Source organism: Ipomoea nil, unplaced genomic scaffold (assembly GCF_001879475.1).
Source record: "Ipomoea nil cultivar Tokyo-kokei standard unplaced genomic scaffold, Asagao_1.1 scaffold2036, whole genome shotgun sequence".
NCBI lineage: Eukaryota > Viridiplantae > Streptophyta > Magnoliopsida > Solanales > Convolvulaceae > Ipomoea > Ipomoea nil.
Window position 1 is genome coordinate 1,441,751 of NW_017618464.1, and position 17,244 is coordinate 1,458,994.

Below are 17,244 nucleotides of genomic sequence, written 5' to 3' on the forward strand. Positions count from 1 at the left end.
CCCATTTCGTAATTATGGGTATTATATACTTCATCAAAATGCCATTTATATATGTTTGGGTGATCCAGATTGAAAGGCAATTCAAGGAACTTCTGTCAGGCCCAGGCATTTAGTTTTCATAGAAATAGGAAAGTGTCTGTATTTGAGGGAAACAGAATATATAATCAATGATGAGAGGGTAGGTGAAGTTTGAATTTGTTTTTAGATTAATAAATTCTTGCTAATGTCCAAAGTTTCAGTTAAGTAATCTATTTAATTTCCCAGGTGCTTCAATTTGTTGCCTTTCACGATCTAAAAAGTGAATATTGATCTCAACCGTCTATCATGATTGTCAATGGTTACGAGTTAGTAAAGAAAATACGGATTGAATTTTATAATTATTAAAAAAATTTAAGAGTGGTGTTCATTTTATAATTATTACAAACTTGAAAGTTTAATTTAGTAATGGTAAAATTCTAACTTTTGATTTCTCATGATGAAGGTTAGGATGCACCAGCAAAATAGGGAGATGGACCTATTTATCCTCTAGCTTCTGCTCCAACTTCAACTGCACGACCTTCAATGACGGATATCCAACACCCTAGCTCATGCAACAACCCCAAATACACACTACCGACCATGCAAATGCATAACCTAACATCGGAGTGAAGATTGTACAACTATGAAGGCCACAGTGTACAATAGTACATTACACACCGCCCGCTACAAATGCACATAGGTATGACCAACCCACAATTACCCAATACGTACACAGCTCGTTACACTATTTTATAAAATTATTTTATTTTTTAAATTCAAATTTTTAATTAATCTAATATTTCGTGAACCAAAACACCCATGAGTGTACATCTTGGAGTTTGTGTCTGCAAGACTCGCACAATACTCCTCATCTAGAGAATAAAGGCCATTAAATAGCGTATTGTGAAGTATCAAAGCAATCTCAACATAAATTCCTTTTGTTTCTAGAATATATAAGTAACATAACAAAATTTTGAGCAATGAAGTCAGGATGGCCGAGTGGTCTAAGGCGCCAGACTCAAGTTCTGGTCCTCGTGAGAGGGCGTGGGTTCAAATCCCACTTCTGACATTATTTTCCTTTTAAAACTTGTTCTCGTTCATATTAAAATTGAAATGAATTTTCTAATTGGATTGTCAGGATGGCCAAGTGGTCTAAGACGTCAGACTCAAGTTCTGGTCCTTGTGAGAGGGTGTGGGTTCAAATCCCACTTCTGATATTATTTCCTTTTTAAAACTTGTTCTCACTAAATATTAAAATTGAAATCAATTTTGTAAATTGATTGGCGGGATGGCCGTGTGGTCTAAAGGACTAGACTGAAGCTGTAGTCAATGTGAGAGGGCTTGGTTCAAATCTTACTTCTGACATTATTTTTGTCTTGGCTCCACCAACTCAGTCCTCATTAGCCCATAAAACTGTGTTAACGATGTAAAAAGTTCCAACTTGTATTGGACCGAACTTCTTTGATCCATAAATGTTTGCAATAGGTATATCTGAAAATTTGTCCTCCTTAAATCTTTTTTATTTTAAACTAGTATTTTCACCCGTGCGATGCACGGAGTGGAATTGTTGTAATATATTAAAAATATTTAAATTGATATATAATTATTTAAGAGTTAATTTCACCCGAGGTCGTTTATCTTTCCTGACAATTTCAAATTTAATTCTAGACTATAGTTATTAATTATTACAATTTATTCTATGTTACAACTCTTACGTTAATATTCTTACTATTATTATTAACACTTAATTACTTTTAAATATTATTATTACCACTTATATTATTATTATTATTATTATTATATTATTATTATTATTATTATTATTATTAGTTTCTTTTCAAGTACTGTTAGTATATAATGGTCGTGAGGCACAATAATAATATAACCATAATTAAATATTCTTGTATTGTATTCTGGAGTTAATGCCATTTTTGGTCCTAGACTTATTTAGGCATTGACATTTTTCATCCTCCATAATAAAAATTGCCACTTAGTAGACACTGTTATTGGTCGTTGGACAGTTTTGATCCTCCGTCAATGAAGCCGTTTGTTGACCGTGAATTAGAAGGGCTTTTCTGTCTTTTTATGTCTTATTCTTCTAATCTTGTTTAGACCAGCACTACTGTGACTCCTGTGAGGCGAGGTGGCGAGAGTTGGCGGCTAAGTAGTAACCGTCGGTAGTGAGTAGCAGCGAGGTTCTTCTCCGGCGAGTTGTGGGTACGGCGGCGAGCATACGAGGCAGTAACTCCTTCCGGCGACGGACCAGTAAGGCAGATCTGGCGGTGCAGCAACAGATCTGGCGAGGTTGGGGCCTTCACCGGTGGTTTTTGGTTCGGTGAAGCAGAGAGGGCAGCAGGTCGGCGAACCCTCCTATGGTAAATATCAGTTGTAGTTGTAGATGGCGCGATGTAGAATTTGCACCTGTAAGTCCCCCCTTCCATATTGACCACAAATATCCTTCACATCTCTCTCTCTCTCTCTCTCTGACCACAACTACTTGGTGCACAACCTCAAAAACTCTGTTATTCTACCTGAAATTCATTGAAGTTTCAAGCTGAAAATGTGGAATCCGCCGTTCCCCAAAAATCGCATTGTCTGAGGTGTTGGAATGGCCGGTGTTGACTTCCTGGCTGCTGTAGCTTCATTCCCCAACCCGGATGATAAAATTCATAGCACCATCTTTGAGGTTCAAGGAGGTGGTAACACTGGCAATGCTTTGATAAAACCCGGATGATAAAATTCGTCTTGGTCTTAATCCAAGGATCATATCTAAGGTTGCTGATGACTCGCATGGCGAAAGAATACTTGATGAGCTTGAAAGGGATGGTGTTGATACATCTTTTATGGTGGTGTCCAAAGGAGGAAACTCACCATTCACATATGTCATTGTTGACAACCAAAAAAAAAAAACTCGCACATGCATTTTCACTCCAGGATATCCACCCATAATATCTGAGGGTCTACATGCCCAAATCAAAATTGTCTTCAGCGCTTAGAGTAAATATTGTCTACTTAGATGGAAGGCTGCATGAGACTGCTTTGATTGTAGTGCAGGAGGCAAAGAGTAGGGGCATACCTATTATAGTTGATGCAGAAAGGTTAAGGGATGGGTTGGGTGATATTCCTGACTTTGATAGTTATGTTGTATGCTCGACAAAATTTCCACAAGCATGGACTAACGCCCTTTCTATTCCAACCGCACTTGTTTCCATTATCGTGAGATTGATGTCACATGTAAAATTCGTGATTGTTAGTTGGGTGAAGATGGTTTCTTAATGTTAGAAAGGACTGAAGCGGATAACCTCAGTTTGAAGAAATGGATGTAGCAGTGACCAATGGATGGAGAAATACAAGGATTAGAACATAAAAAGAAAGAAAAGCCCTTCTAATTCACGGTCAACAAACGGCGTCATTGACGGAGGATCAAAACTGTCCAACGATCAATAACAGTGGCTACTAAGTGGCAATTTTTATTATGGATGATGAAAAGTGTCACTGCCCCAATAAGTCTAGGACCAAAAATGGCATTAACTCTTGTATTCCGTGAGTCACAATAATAATATAACAATAATTAAATATTGTTCAATTCTATATTCTTCTAGGATTTCTATTACCATCATTAATTATTCCCAAATTTACCATAATTAAATAATTTGACCAATTATAAAGAAATATTATTAAATAATGCACGGGACAATTGTTTAATTAAAAATTTTAAAAATTCATTAATAAAACATAAGGTTCTCATAGTTTTTTCTTAGAAACACTTTAATAAAGTATTTTTTTTTTAGAAATTGGTGGGCCAAACCGCCTACGGCAGTTTGTGGTGGATAGATCTCAAAAAAATATGCGATTTCAAAAAAACATTTGTCCAAAACGGACAACGGATTCAAAAGTTATGCCTTGCCGAACTTTTGACACTTTACAACTTAAAAAAAAAAAAAATTAAAGGCCGGTTCAACCGGCAAGGCGGCCGCTGAGGAGGCCGATTCCGGCCTTCCTCGCCGCGGCCAGCGACACAATTTTTGCAACACTGATATATAAAATAGATATAGATTAGAATAGGAATAGTATTACACAATTTTATAATAATACAATAAAATTTTAACCCAGAATTATTGTAGAAATCAATATATTTTATTAGGAAGAGTGATTTTTTAGGAATTGGGTAGGAAGTTAAAATTTCAGGAGTTTGTTTTTATATATAGTATAGATAAATTGTATTACACTATTTTATAATATTAGAACAGAATTTTAACGCAGAATTATTGTACGAATGGGAAAGTATAAATCGATATATTTTATTAGAAAGAGAGATATTTTAGGAATTGGGCGGGAAGTTAAAATTTCAGGATTTTGTTTTTATATATAGTATAGATAGATTGTATTACACTATTTTATAATATTAGAACAGAATTTTAACGCAGAATTATTGTACGAATGGGAAAGTAGAAATCAATATATTTTATTAGGAAGAGAGATATTTTAGGAATTGTGCGGGAAGTTAAATTTTCAAGATTTTGTTTTTATATATAGTATAGATTGTATTACACTATTTTATAATATTAGAACAGAATTTTAACGCAGAATTATTGTACGAATGGGAAAGTAGAAATCAATATATTTTATTAGGAAGAGATATTTTTTAGGAATTGGCGGGAAGTTAAAATTTAAGGATTTTGTTTTTATATATAGTATAGATTGTATTACACTATTTTATAATATTAGAATAGAATTTTAACGTAGAATTGTTGTACGAATGGGAAAGTAGAAATCAATATATTTAATTAGAAAGAGAGATTTTTTAGGAATTGGGCAAGAAGTTAAAATTTCAGGATTTTGTTTTTATATATAGTATAGATAGATTGTATTACACTATTTTATAATATTAGAACAGAATTTTAACGCAGAATTATGGTACGAATGGGAAAAGTAGAAATCAATATATTTTATTAGGAAGAGAGATATTTTAGGAATTGGGCGGGAAGTAAAAATTTAAGGATTTTGTTTTTATATATAGTATAGATTGTATTACACTATTTCATAATATTAGAATAGAATTTTAACACAGAATTGTTGTACGAATGGGAAAGTAGAAATCAATATATTTTATTAGGAAGAGAGATTTTTTAGGAATTGGGCGGGAAGTTAAAATTTCAAGATTTTGTTTTTATATATAGTATAGATTGTATTACACTATTTTATAATATTAGAACAGAATTTTAACGCAGAATTATTGTACAAATGGGAAAGTAGAAATCAATATATTTTATTAGGAAGGGAGATTTTTTAGGAATTGGGCGGGAAGTTAAAATCTAAGGATTTTGTTTTTATATATAGTATAGATAATACTAGTAAGTGTCCTGTGCAGTGCACGGACTATTATTAATTTAATAAATGAGCAAATTATACTTTTGATCCTATGATATAGAGGACATGTTAATTTCACTCCATGACTTTTAAAACTAACAATTTGGTCATTTAACTATGCGTTTTTAGCATATTTGGTCCTTAAGGTCAAATCATCGGTGGAAATTGACCGGAAAAACTTAAACCTTTTTAAATTTTTTATTCATGAGGGCAAAATAGTCATTTTGCGTAAGCTTTTCTTCTTCTTCGCGTTTATGCATGAGCTACGGCTAACAGTTACTTCTGCTTCCAAGAAAGAACAGCTCCAAGAATCGAAGCCCCAGATTAATGTTCATTTGATTTGTAATTAAAATTACATGAATTTATAAAGTAATGTGAATACAATTAATGCTTTCACACTTTGGAGGGAAAAAAATTTCCATAATCATTTTGCTTTAATATATATATATAGAGATAGAGATAGAGATAGAGATTTATATTATTTTTTAAAAAATAGGGAAAATGGCACTTTTTCCCCCTTTGTTATATACTTATAGCACTTTTTCCCCCTAAATTATTTAAGTGGCAGTTTTTCCCCCTGATATATTAAATGGACATATTTACCCTTAAAATAAATATTTCATTTATTTTTCTTCTCCAACAAATTATAACCACGATTTGAAAAAATAAAATACATTAAGTGTTAAATTCAGAATATTTTAAAAATAAAAAAATAAAATTTTAAAAGAAAGTTTGAACCAACCGTTCAAATTGGATCCAAAATCGTGAACCGACGGTTCAAAATAAAACTCAAATCGCGATTATATATACTTATATGTGAGAGTCAATATAAATGCGGGAAAAAACATACACTATTTGCAAATATTATAATTCTAATTTAAGCTATTGCTAGTAGTTGTTCCGATTTGAACCTCCGGTTCACGATTCAGGATCCATTTTTTTTTCCAGTTCACGATTTTAATAAACGGAAACCCAAATATTGGGTTATGTTATGAATCATAATCGAAATTTTTTAATTTGATTGCTATAGTGTTTGGTTCAGTTCGAACCGAACCGTGGTCATCCCTACGTATAAGTAATAATTTGGTGAAGAAGAGAAAAAAAAATAAAATATTTGTTTTAAGGGTAGAAATGTCCATTTAATATTATCAGGGGGAAAACCACCACTTTTATAATAATTGAGGGGGCAAATGTGAATGCATGAATAACTCAGGGGGAAAAAGTGCTATAAGCATATAACACAGGGGAAAAAGTGCCATTTTCCCTAAAAAATAATTAAAATAATAAATCTGCAAGTAAATAAAGTCATTATTTTAGGTACATAAATTTGATTCATAAAAGTCACTACTATTAAGTACAAAAGTTTACTATTTTTGGTGTCATTTTATGTATTTACAATATTATTTTATGCGTCCACCGTATTAGTTTAATGTATGTAAGGTGAACTTGTATTATATTGTGACCCGATTTGAAGCATTGAAACTTCTTTGATCCATAAATGTTGGCAATGGTATATCTGAAAATTTTACCTACTTAATTCTTTTTTTTTAAATAATATTTATATTAATTTTTTAAAAAAATTTAAAACAAATCTGCAAGTAAATGAGTCATTACCTTAGGTACATAAATTTGATTCATAAAAGTCACTACTATTAAGTACAAAAGTTTTTCTTAAAAAAAAAAAAAAAAAAATACACAAGTTTACTATTGTTGGTGTTATTTTTATGTACCTACAATATTATTTTTATGCATCCACCGTATTAGTTTAATGTATATAAGATGAACTTTGATCAGTGATATAATTAGTCCAATGTTAGGATATATATTTTTTAATTCTAGACAAAATTTTGAAGTAAATTTTAGGTGATGGTACTTGTAACCTCATCTATTTTTGTAAATTTCTGTTACTGAATATGGACTTCCAAAGGTTAAATGTACTCTAATTGGATAATTTTATGTAATTGTAATCGTAGGTTATCACATAATAATGTACACACCAAATATCATTTATGGGTGGCACTAATAAGAAAATTTCTTTTTCTAAATTTGAGACAAATCTAGCTGGCCCAATGGGGTGAACCGGCCTGTATTGATATGAGTTATTTGAGTTCAAAAGTTTATATCATGGCAGTTACGGCCTTTTTAGTTTTTAATTTTTTTTATTTAATATTCTTGGTTCTTTTGATCTGTGATCAGCAAAGTCTGTCTCTTACTCTCTTAGTATATCCATTTTGAGAAGAAAAAAAAAAAAATTCAATAAGTAGGAATGGCAACAGGGTTAGGAATATGTGAAGAGGCATATTTCTTACTTTTAATCTCCATTTTTATTTTTATTTTCATCTATGTTTTCGGGGGTGTTTCGTTCTTATCCCTATCTCAATTTCTAAATTTTTTTTGATTTGTGTGTGCGTGTGAACCAAGTTTCGTGTTAAGTTCGAGGACAATTGTTGTTCATACACTGATGTGTAATTTACACGTTTAATATCTTTTCTTTGTAAGATCACGTAATTTACTACTCTAACAATATAGAAAGAAAGTGTAAATACTTGTTGGCCATGTAACAATACACAGTTTTAAAACTTTTTGTTAGAAACACGTTATACAAACTAAATTTTTAAACTAGATATCTTATTAAATATTGTAGTACATGAGAAGTGTTACAACTCACTTATTCTACCACAAAACGTTATAATAAAGAGCAAGGTATATGATATCTTAGAAAATCCTTCATGCTCCTAGCACTCTAGTGAATTGATTTTAAAGAAAATATTAGTATCACACACATTTACCATGAATGAAATTTTCAATTTGAATAAAATTTCCTTTTCTAAATTACTTATAGTAATAGGGGATCTATGGTGCTGACATTCATCTTCTCTCAAATATAACATACTGAATCAATGAACTAAATCGGTACAGACATGCTAACATTAATCTAATCCAATTATTTGATACATTGTCAAGTCTTATCCAAAGCCATAACTATCTCCACCGCCAACACTAATTGTTCAAAGTTAAGGGAAAATTGTTCCAACACATACAACCCACCAGTCTCTCTTCCTTTACCAATAGTCTTCTTCGTTAAAAGATCCTGAAATAAACAATACTTGGGATATAATGAAACACAACAGTTTAAGGTTTTGGTAATTTGGCTTATAGAGAGTAGATTGAAAGGAAATTTTGGTAGGTACAATACATAGGAAAGAGGTAATGACTGAGTTGCACAAGCACTACCTTTACCCAAGACAAGAGTAGTAGAACCATCTACTAGGGTAACTATAGTACCATGATTAAAGGGAAAAAAATGTGGAAAAGAAACTCGGATTACCTATCATATGGTCACTAGTTCTTGAGTCAATAACCCACTATCAACCCGTGACTGACGTGGGGTTACATGTTTGGACAAACGTGGCTGACGCATATGGCAAAGTTTCCTGACTGAATGGAGGCTGCGAGGAAGAAGACATCTTGATTTGGTTGAACATAGCTAACTCTTCATCTGCCATAACCACCATATTCCCTTATGATTTGACAATAGTACTAGCAAAACTTTTTTGCCTGAACAGTTTGTACATTGATTGTACAAATAACCCCGATCCCCACAATTATAACACACCCTTGGTCCTTCTCGAATGCCTCCACGTCCCCTCCCAAAACCACCATGTCCTCTATGGTGACCTCTCCACCTCGACTTTCACTAGCATTGTACCCTTTCAACATTAACCAAACCATACATGCGATGATACTACTACAATCTAGGTTTGGAGAAGTCTTGGAAAAAATGCTCACGCGTCGGCGCGTGGTTGTCATAGCTGCTCGGAGACGGAGGCGCGATTCTTCATTCAGAGTCGACTCACCTATCCGACCTTAGCCTAGTACCTCACAGTCCAAACCTAGCTTTGATACCATGTAGAACGTGTACATAAACTACTAACTGTATATGTATTGAACTCTCTCATCAAGGAACTATACAAGATAGGTATATACACATGCTAGCAGAAGGGTCATCCAAGCTCTCAACCACTCATTTCAAATTCAAAATGAGTAGTTGAGAGTTATTCTCTCAACCTCCCTCAATTTCTTCTAACAAGGATGCATGATGAGTTGGGGAGTCTTGTTGTGTAGTCTCGTCATCTTGTTCAAAGTATATGTACTAAAAGTGTACAATATGATATTTAAAGATATAGAGTATGTATAAGAAACATTAAAAGTTCATAATAAGTGCAAAGTATAAGCAATGTGTATTATATGATTTTTTTTTTTTTTTGAAATATGTATTATATGATATTTAAAAGTATTTAACATAAATTTCAACACATTGCTTAATAATTTAGTTTTTTATTTGGGAGTAACGAGACATCCTCATAGGTTTGGTTGTCTCATTGCACACTCTAGTTTCAATTGGGAATGATCGACTCCTTTAAGAATACAGTTTAGCTTGGCAGTCTCATTGTCAAGTTTTGTGATAGGATCAAAAGTAGTATTTTATCTCTAATGATGAGGTTGTATGGCAGTTTGGAGAAACCCGTTGTATAGTCCTATCATCTAGAAGTATGAGTGGTGCATGTTTATGGAGAGAAAAATAAAGCAATTGATTTTATAAAGAGTGTTTATCTCCTAAGTGCTTATGAGTTGTTTGTAGGTGATTGAGAACTCACTTTCCCTTTTCACAAGATTTTGAGTGAAGATTATAAGACATGTGTCTCTTTATGATATTGTGTTTCTAAAAGGGCTGACTAATTAATTAATTTCTTGCGAGATCTCTCTTTTTAAATCCAAAATAAATAAACAACTTAGTTTGCCATTTTATTATAGTTGTGGCATTTTTTAAAATATACGCAAATTAAATTGATTAATTTAATGATGTAAGGACTAAAACAAATGTTATTTTCTTTTAATAAAGTTAAGATTAATTAGGTGCTTTAATTTAAACCTTTTTTTTTTTGTTTGGTTATGATTAAGCGGAATATTTTAATATCCAATCCCTTGGGTATTAGGTAATCATGGATAACCTCGAACATCGGACGATGTCCATTCCACCTAATAATCTTGATTAGAGAAAAAGAAACATTAGCATGCTGAATTAGGGCGGTAGGTTAATTACTAGGCTTCTAATTAAAGCCCTTCTCATGGACATTTCATAACAATTCCATCGCCAACAAAATTATGCATCCGTGATAAATGGTGATGTGATTGAGCAATCTCAAGATGTGCAAACCGAATTGAAACGCTAAAAAAAATATCTGTTGGGAAAGGTTGGATGGGTTAAGTTCAACATTATCCATTATTAAAATGGGGAAAGGTTGGATGGGTTAAGTTCAACAGTATACCATTATTAAAATGTAGCGTACGTATGCGCAATTGATTGCTATGCAAATATAAGAAAATAAAGAAGCGTATTTGCTACTAACTATTCAGAATATGCGCTTTGGATGAAATTCGTCTTATGACCCTAGTTGGTAAAGGACCACGGATTTAAACTAACCTAAGTTTCCTATAGCTAACCGGCTCAAACCAAGAAAGTAAATAGATAGTTCAGTAATTCTCATAAAAAGTCGAAAAGTTAACTATCCGACCAACTTAGCTAGCTTGTCTCCATATTCTTGGACTCTCTCTCTTTCTCTCTCTCTCTCTCTCTCTCTCTCTCTCTCTCTCTCTCTCTCTATATATATATATATATATATATATATATATATATATATATATATATATATATATATATATATATATATACACACACACACACATATATTGATTTGTTGTGTTTAATAATATCTTTAGTACAATTTCTAAAAATATAAATTTTGTATACTAATACTAAATTTAATATTATGAAAAATATGATTGAAAATAACTTCAGTCAAGTTTCGTTAATCGAATCACATACATAAAATGAGACGGAGGAAGTATTATATAATGAAACCAACTTTTCTTAAAATTATTTATCTTCGCGGGTGGTTAAGGTCAAGTGATGGTCCCATATATTATATTTCCCTTCATCATTTTGAGCTGGAATAATTCAAACCTAACAAATAATTTGAGCTGAATTAAGAGGAATATACTTTAATTTAAGTCCTATCCTCACTAATCTCTTTATTTTAAGTCCCAATCACATTAAAGGACTCATTAATTATCCCCTAAACCTGATCAAGGGCCAGTCCGGTAGGCAAGGCTTATCGTCGTACATTGCAAATTATATATACTCTGATGAACTATAATACAAAATGAATTACTGATAAATGTTTATTTTTAATATATTGAATGTTCATTTTTAATGTATGAAAATTTTATTTTTAGATAGTATATTAAAATTAAATTTTTATATCAGTGACCGAAGGTATAATTATTGACTACTGTTTGTGTGGGATTACACAATTTATTATTAGTGAGAAATAGATCGACTATGGGGCTTAAGAAGGTTTGGTTTAAGTTAATTACACATAGATGGAATGTCCCTACCACAATTAAGCTCCTTAATTAATTATGAAGTGGTCCTATTGATATTTGCTTTACTGCTTTTAACAGTAACCTTAATTAATCAGCGTCACAAACAAATGTCACTTCTCACCCTATAATTCTACATTAAATGGACCTGTCTTTCTATCATTAGTAATATAATGCAATCTCTTAAGCATGCATGCTAACCCTTAATTTGGAAGCCCTTTCCTTTATTAGAACCCTACTACATTTTTAACATTTGAACTAATCATAGGGTTTGTTTAAAAACTACAAAAAAATAAAAAATAAAAATAAATAAAAATAAAAAAGACCTTCAGATGTGATTTTAAAACTCTTTACTGTATGACTATCCACGAAAAATTAAATCAACATAAAATAAGATATTTTTTGTTTCAATTCCTTTAGTATGAAGTTATTACATTTATCAGTTTATGTATTTATTTTTATTATAATGAGCTACAACTTAAAAATTATTTATTTACATTTTTATTATATTATAATTATTTTTAATCTTTAAAATTAATTAAATATATAAATTTTAATTTATAACTTTATTTTAATATAAAAATTATAATATAACCATAAGGACACAAATTTTAAACTGTTAAATATAATAATAGATCTTTATTTAAGTGATAATAAAGAAATTATTTTGCAAATTTAAACTAATTAATTAGAAAAAAGTTTAAAAAGAATTAACAATGTAATTAACTATTAACTAATAAGAGTAAGTTTACAAATTACAACTATTAAGTATCAAGAGAAAGATTTCTATTTCAAATAATAAATAAATAAATTTTGCAACTTTAAAATATTTTTCAATCTTCATTTGAATCATTTTATTATTCATGATTATGTTGGTTGAAAGATGAGATCTAGTTGTTTATGTTTTGAGAGAATGAAACTTTATTATTCAAAACTCTAATAATCTATAGTTATAGAATTTTGGAATAAAGATCAAATTGACTACTCTAATAATATCTATAACAACAAATGAAAAACAAAATTATGAATCTACATTTTTAAAAAAAATAAAAAAATGAATCTACAGTATAGAAATTATGGATCTACCCCATGTGTTCACCATGCGCATGGTGAATACGTTTCCACAGCATAATTTGCGATCAATGGGCATTGAATTGAAATTATAGGTAGAGACAATTATATTGATGCTCTATTGTACATTATCCGAATCGAATTCATGATGTTCAGGTATAAAGATTATATTCTACACACTCGATCAATCACTCGTTTTATTCTATTTTTAATAAATAATAGTACAAACTCAAAAGAAACCCAATGTTACCCCGCATCAACACCAAGTCAGATATTACAAATGGAATGTCATGAGTCATAAAAATGTATATTGTAGCAGATCTCACAAAAAAGAATAAAAAAAAAAATTACACAAAACAACGTCGTTTTAATAACTATTGGTCAAACTGGAAATGATTTTCTTGTAAACCCATTTCGTAATTATGGGTATATACTTCATCAAAACGCCATTTATGTTTGGGTGATCCAGATCGAAAGGCAATTCAAGGAACTTCTGTCAGGCCCAGGCATTTAGTTTTCATAGAAATAGGAAAGTGTCTGTATTTGAGGGAAACAGAATATATAATCAATGATGAGAGGGTAGGTGAAGTTTGAATTTGTTTTCAGATTAATAAATTCTTGCTAATGTCCAAAGTTTCAGTTAAGTAATCTATTTAATTTCCCAGGTGCTTCAATTTGTTGCCTTTCACATACATGCATTTTACGATCCAAAAAGTGAGGATTGATCTCAACCGTCTATCATGATTATCAATGGTTGAAGGTTTAGTAAAGAAAATACAGATTGAATTTTATAATTATTAAAAAATTTTAAGAGTGCGCGGTGTTCATTTTATAATTATTGCAAACTTGAAAGTTTAATTTAGTAATGGTAAAATTTTAGCCTTAATTTGATTTCTCAAGATGAAGGTGTGGATGCACTAGCAAAATAGGAGATGACCCATTTATCCTCTAGCTTCTGCTCCAACTTCAACTGCGGGCACGACCTTCAATGACGGATATCGAACACCCTAGCTCATGCAACAACCCCAAATGCACACTACCGACCATGCAAATGCATAACCTAACATCGGAGCGGAGATTGTACAACTATGAAGGCCACAGTGTACGATAGTACATTGCACACCGCCCGTTACAAATGCACATAGGTATGGCCAACCCACAATTACCCAATACACCGCTCGTCACACTATTTTATAAAATCATTTTATTTTTCAAATTCAAATTTTTAGTTAATCTAATATTTCATGAACCAAAACACCCATGAGTGTACATTTTGGAGTTTGTGTCTGCAACACTCGCACAATACTCCTTATCTAGAGAAATACGAAAGGCCATTAAATAGCGTATTGTGAAGTATCAAAGCAATCTCAACATAAATTCTTTTTGTTTTTAAATATATAAGTAACATAACAATTTTTTGAGCAGTGAAGTCAGGATGGCCGAGTGGTCTAAGGCGCCAGACTCAAGTTCTGGTCCTCGTGAGAGGGCGTGGGTTCAAATCCCACTTCTGACATTATTTCCCTTTTAAAACTTGTTCTCATTCAATATTAAAATTGAAATAAATTTTCTAACCTCATTGTCAGGATGGCCGAGTGGTCTAAGGCGCCAGACTCAAGTTCTAGTCCTCGTTAGGGGGCGTGGGTTCAAATCCCACTTCTGACATTATTTCCTTTTTAAAACTTGTTCTCATTGATATTAAAATTAAAATCAATTTTGTAAATTGATTGGCGGGATGGCCGTGTGGTCTAAAGGACTAGATTTAAGCTTAAGTCAATGTGAGAGGGCTTGGGGTTCAAATCTCACTTCTGACATTATTTTTGTCTTGGCTCCACCAACTCAGTCCTCATTAGCCTATAAAATTGTGTTAACGATGTAAAAGCAGACGTTATGCCATGGAACCGTGTTCACCATTCATGGTGAACACGGTAGAATGGCGAACACGGTTCCAACGGTGTTAGTACACCGTTATGTTTTTTTTTTTTTTTTTAAAATTAATTGCGTGACTTTTCTTCTTTATTTTCACATTTTGCGGTTTCACTTTAATTTGAGGTGAACAAAGATTTCGGACATTCATAAATTATGAATTCATGCCTGCACATTCACTTTGGAACCATGCCTACACATTCCCGTCCGAAATCATGGACATTCATAAATTATGAATCCATGCCTGCACATTCACTTTGGAACCATGCCTACGCATTCACTTTGGAACCATGAGATTATGAATTTTCTGTTATGAGATTATGAATTTTCTGTTATGAGATTATGAATTTTCTGTTATGCGATTATGAATTTTCTGTTATGCGATTATGAATTTTCATTACATTCATAATTTCGGACATTCATAAATTATGAATTCATGCCTGCACATTCACTTTGGAGCCATGCCTACATATTCCCGTCCGAAATCACAGACATTCATAAATTATGAATCCATGCCTGCACATTCACTTTGGAACCATGCCTACACATTCACTTTGGAACCATGAGATTATGAATTTTCTGTTATAAGATTATGAATTTTCAGTTGTGAGATTATGAATTTTCTGTTATGCGATTATGAATTTTCTGTTATGAGATTATGAATTTTCATAAAATTCATAATCTCATAACAGAAAATTCATAATTTGATCAAACCCGGGCCGTTAACTCCACATCCGTGAATTTTTTTTTTTTTTTTACCTAAAAACGACATCGTTTTGTCTTGTGTTCACCATTCTCGGTGAACACAATTCCATGGCATAATTTGCGATGTAAAAGGGTTCCAACTTGTATTGGACCGCATTGAAACTTCTTTGATCCATAAATGTTACACAATGTAAAAGGGTTCCAACTTGTATTGGACCGCATTGAAACTTCTTTGATCCATAAATGTTACACAATGTAAAAGGGTTCCAACTTGTATTGGACCGCATTGAAACTTCTTTGATCCATAAATGTTTGCAATCGATCGTTATGCGTTGGACCCGTGTCCAGCATGCTTGCTGGACACGGGTAACAGTGCCGTTAGGCACTGTTATCTCTTTTTTTTTTTTTTTTTTTTTTAATTTCAGACCGCTTCGTTATAGGAGTATATGTTCATAATTTTATTACTATATTATTAATAACTGTACATTCATAACTCTATAACTGTAAGTTCATAACTCTATAACTGTACATTCATAACTCCATAACTGTACATTCATAACTCCATAACTGTACATTCATAATTTTCGAAGCTCTATGTTCACAATTTTAGAGCTCTATGTTCATAATTTTATCACTATATGTTCATAATTGTAAGTTCATAATGTTTGAGCTCTTTGTTCATAATTCGATCAATAACTGTACATTCATAATCTCATAACTGTAGATTCATAACTCCATAACTGTAGATTCATAACTCCATAACTGTACATTCATCATCTTCGAAGCTCTATATTCACAATTTTAAAGCTCCATGGTCATAATTTTATCACTATATATGTTCATAATTGTAAGTTCATAATGTTAGAGCTCTGTGTTCATAATTTCATAAATGCATAACTGTACATTCATAACGGCATAACTGTACATTCATAACGGCATAACTGTACATTCATAATCCAAAAAAAAATAACGCCATTAACGGCAAAACGCGCGCGAATTTTTTTTTATTAACTAAATGACGCGTTTTTTTTTTAAAACGACGTCGTTTTGGGCCCGTGTCCACAATTCACTGTGGACACGGGTCCAGGGCATAATTTGCCGTTTGCAATAGGTATATCTGAAAATTTTTCCTCCTTAAATCTTTTTTATTTTAAATAATACTAGTAAGTGTCATGTGCAATGCACGGATTATTATTAATTTAATACATGAATAAATTACACTTTTGAGCCTTGACTATAGGGGACATTTTAATTTCACTCCATGACTTTTAAAACTAACAATTTGGTCCTTTAACTATGCGTTTTTAGCATATTTGGTCCTTTCGGTCAAATCACTGATGGAAATTGACCGGAAAAACTTAAACCTTTTTAAATTTTTTATTCATGAAGGCAAAATAGTCATTTTGCATAAGTTGTTTCTTCTTCTTCGCGTTCATGCATGAGCTACGGCTAACAGTTGCTTCTGCTTCCAAGAAAGAACAGCTCCAAGAATCGAAGCCCCAAGTTGATTTTTATTTGATTTGTAATTAAAATTACATGAATTTATCAAGTAATGTGAATACAATAAATGCTTTCATACTTTGGAGAGAAAAAATTTTCCATAATCATTTTGCTTTAATATATATACAGCACGTTTGGTTTACGGAATGAATTTGGAGGGAATAGGAATGCTATTCCACAGGAAATGGAATAGGTAAGGAATAGAATATGAAT

The 17,244-nt window shown here is 31.9% G+C and overlaps 3 non-coding genes across 3 annotated transcripts; all 3 read left to right on the forward strand.

The window, feature by feature from the left end:
* The first annotated feature begins 1,003 nt into the window (after positions 1-1,003).
* Positions 1,004-1,087, forward strand: TRNAL-CAA. Its single transcript has one exon. It is a non-coding gene; the product is annotated as a tRNA-Leu (tRNA).
* Positions 1,088-14,332: 13,245 nt separating this feature from the next.
* Positions 14,333-14,416, forward strand: TRNAL-CAA. The gene has a single exon. It is a non-coding gene; the product is annotated as a tRNA-Leu (tRNA).
* Positions 14,417-14,481: 65 nt separating this feature from the next.
* On the forward strand, positions 14,482-14,565 carry TRNAL-CAA. The gene has a single exon. It is a non-coding gene; the product is annotated as a tRNA-Leu (tRNA).
* Positions 14,566-17,244: the final 2,679 nt, after the last annotated feature.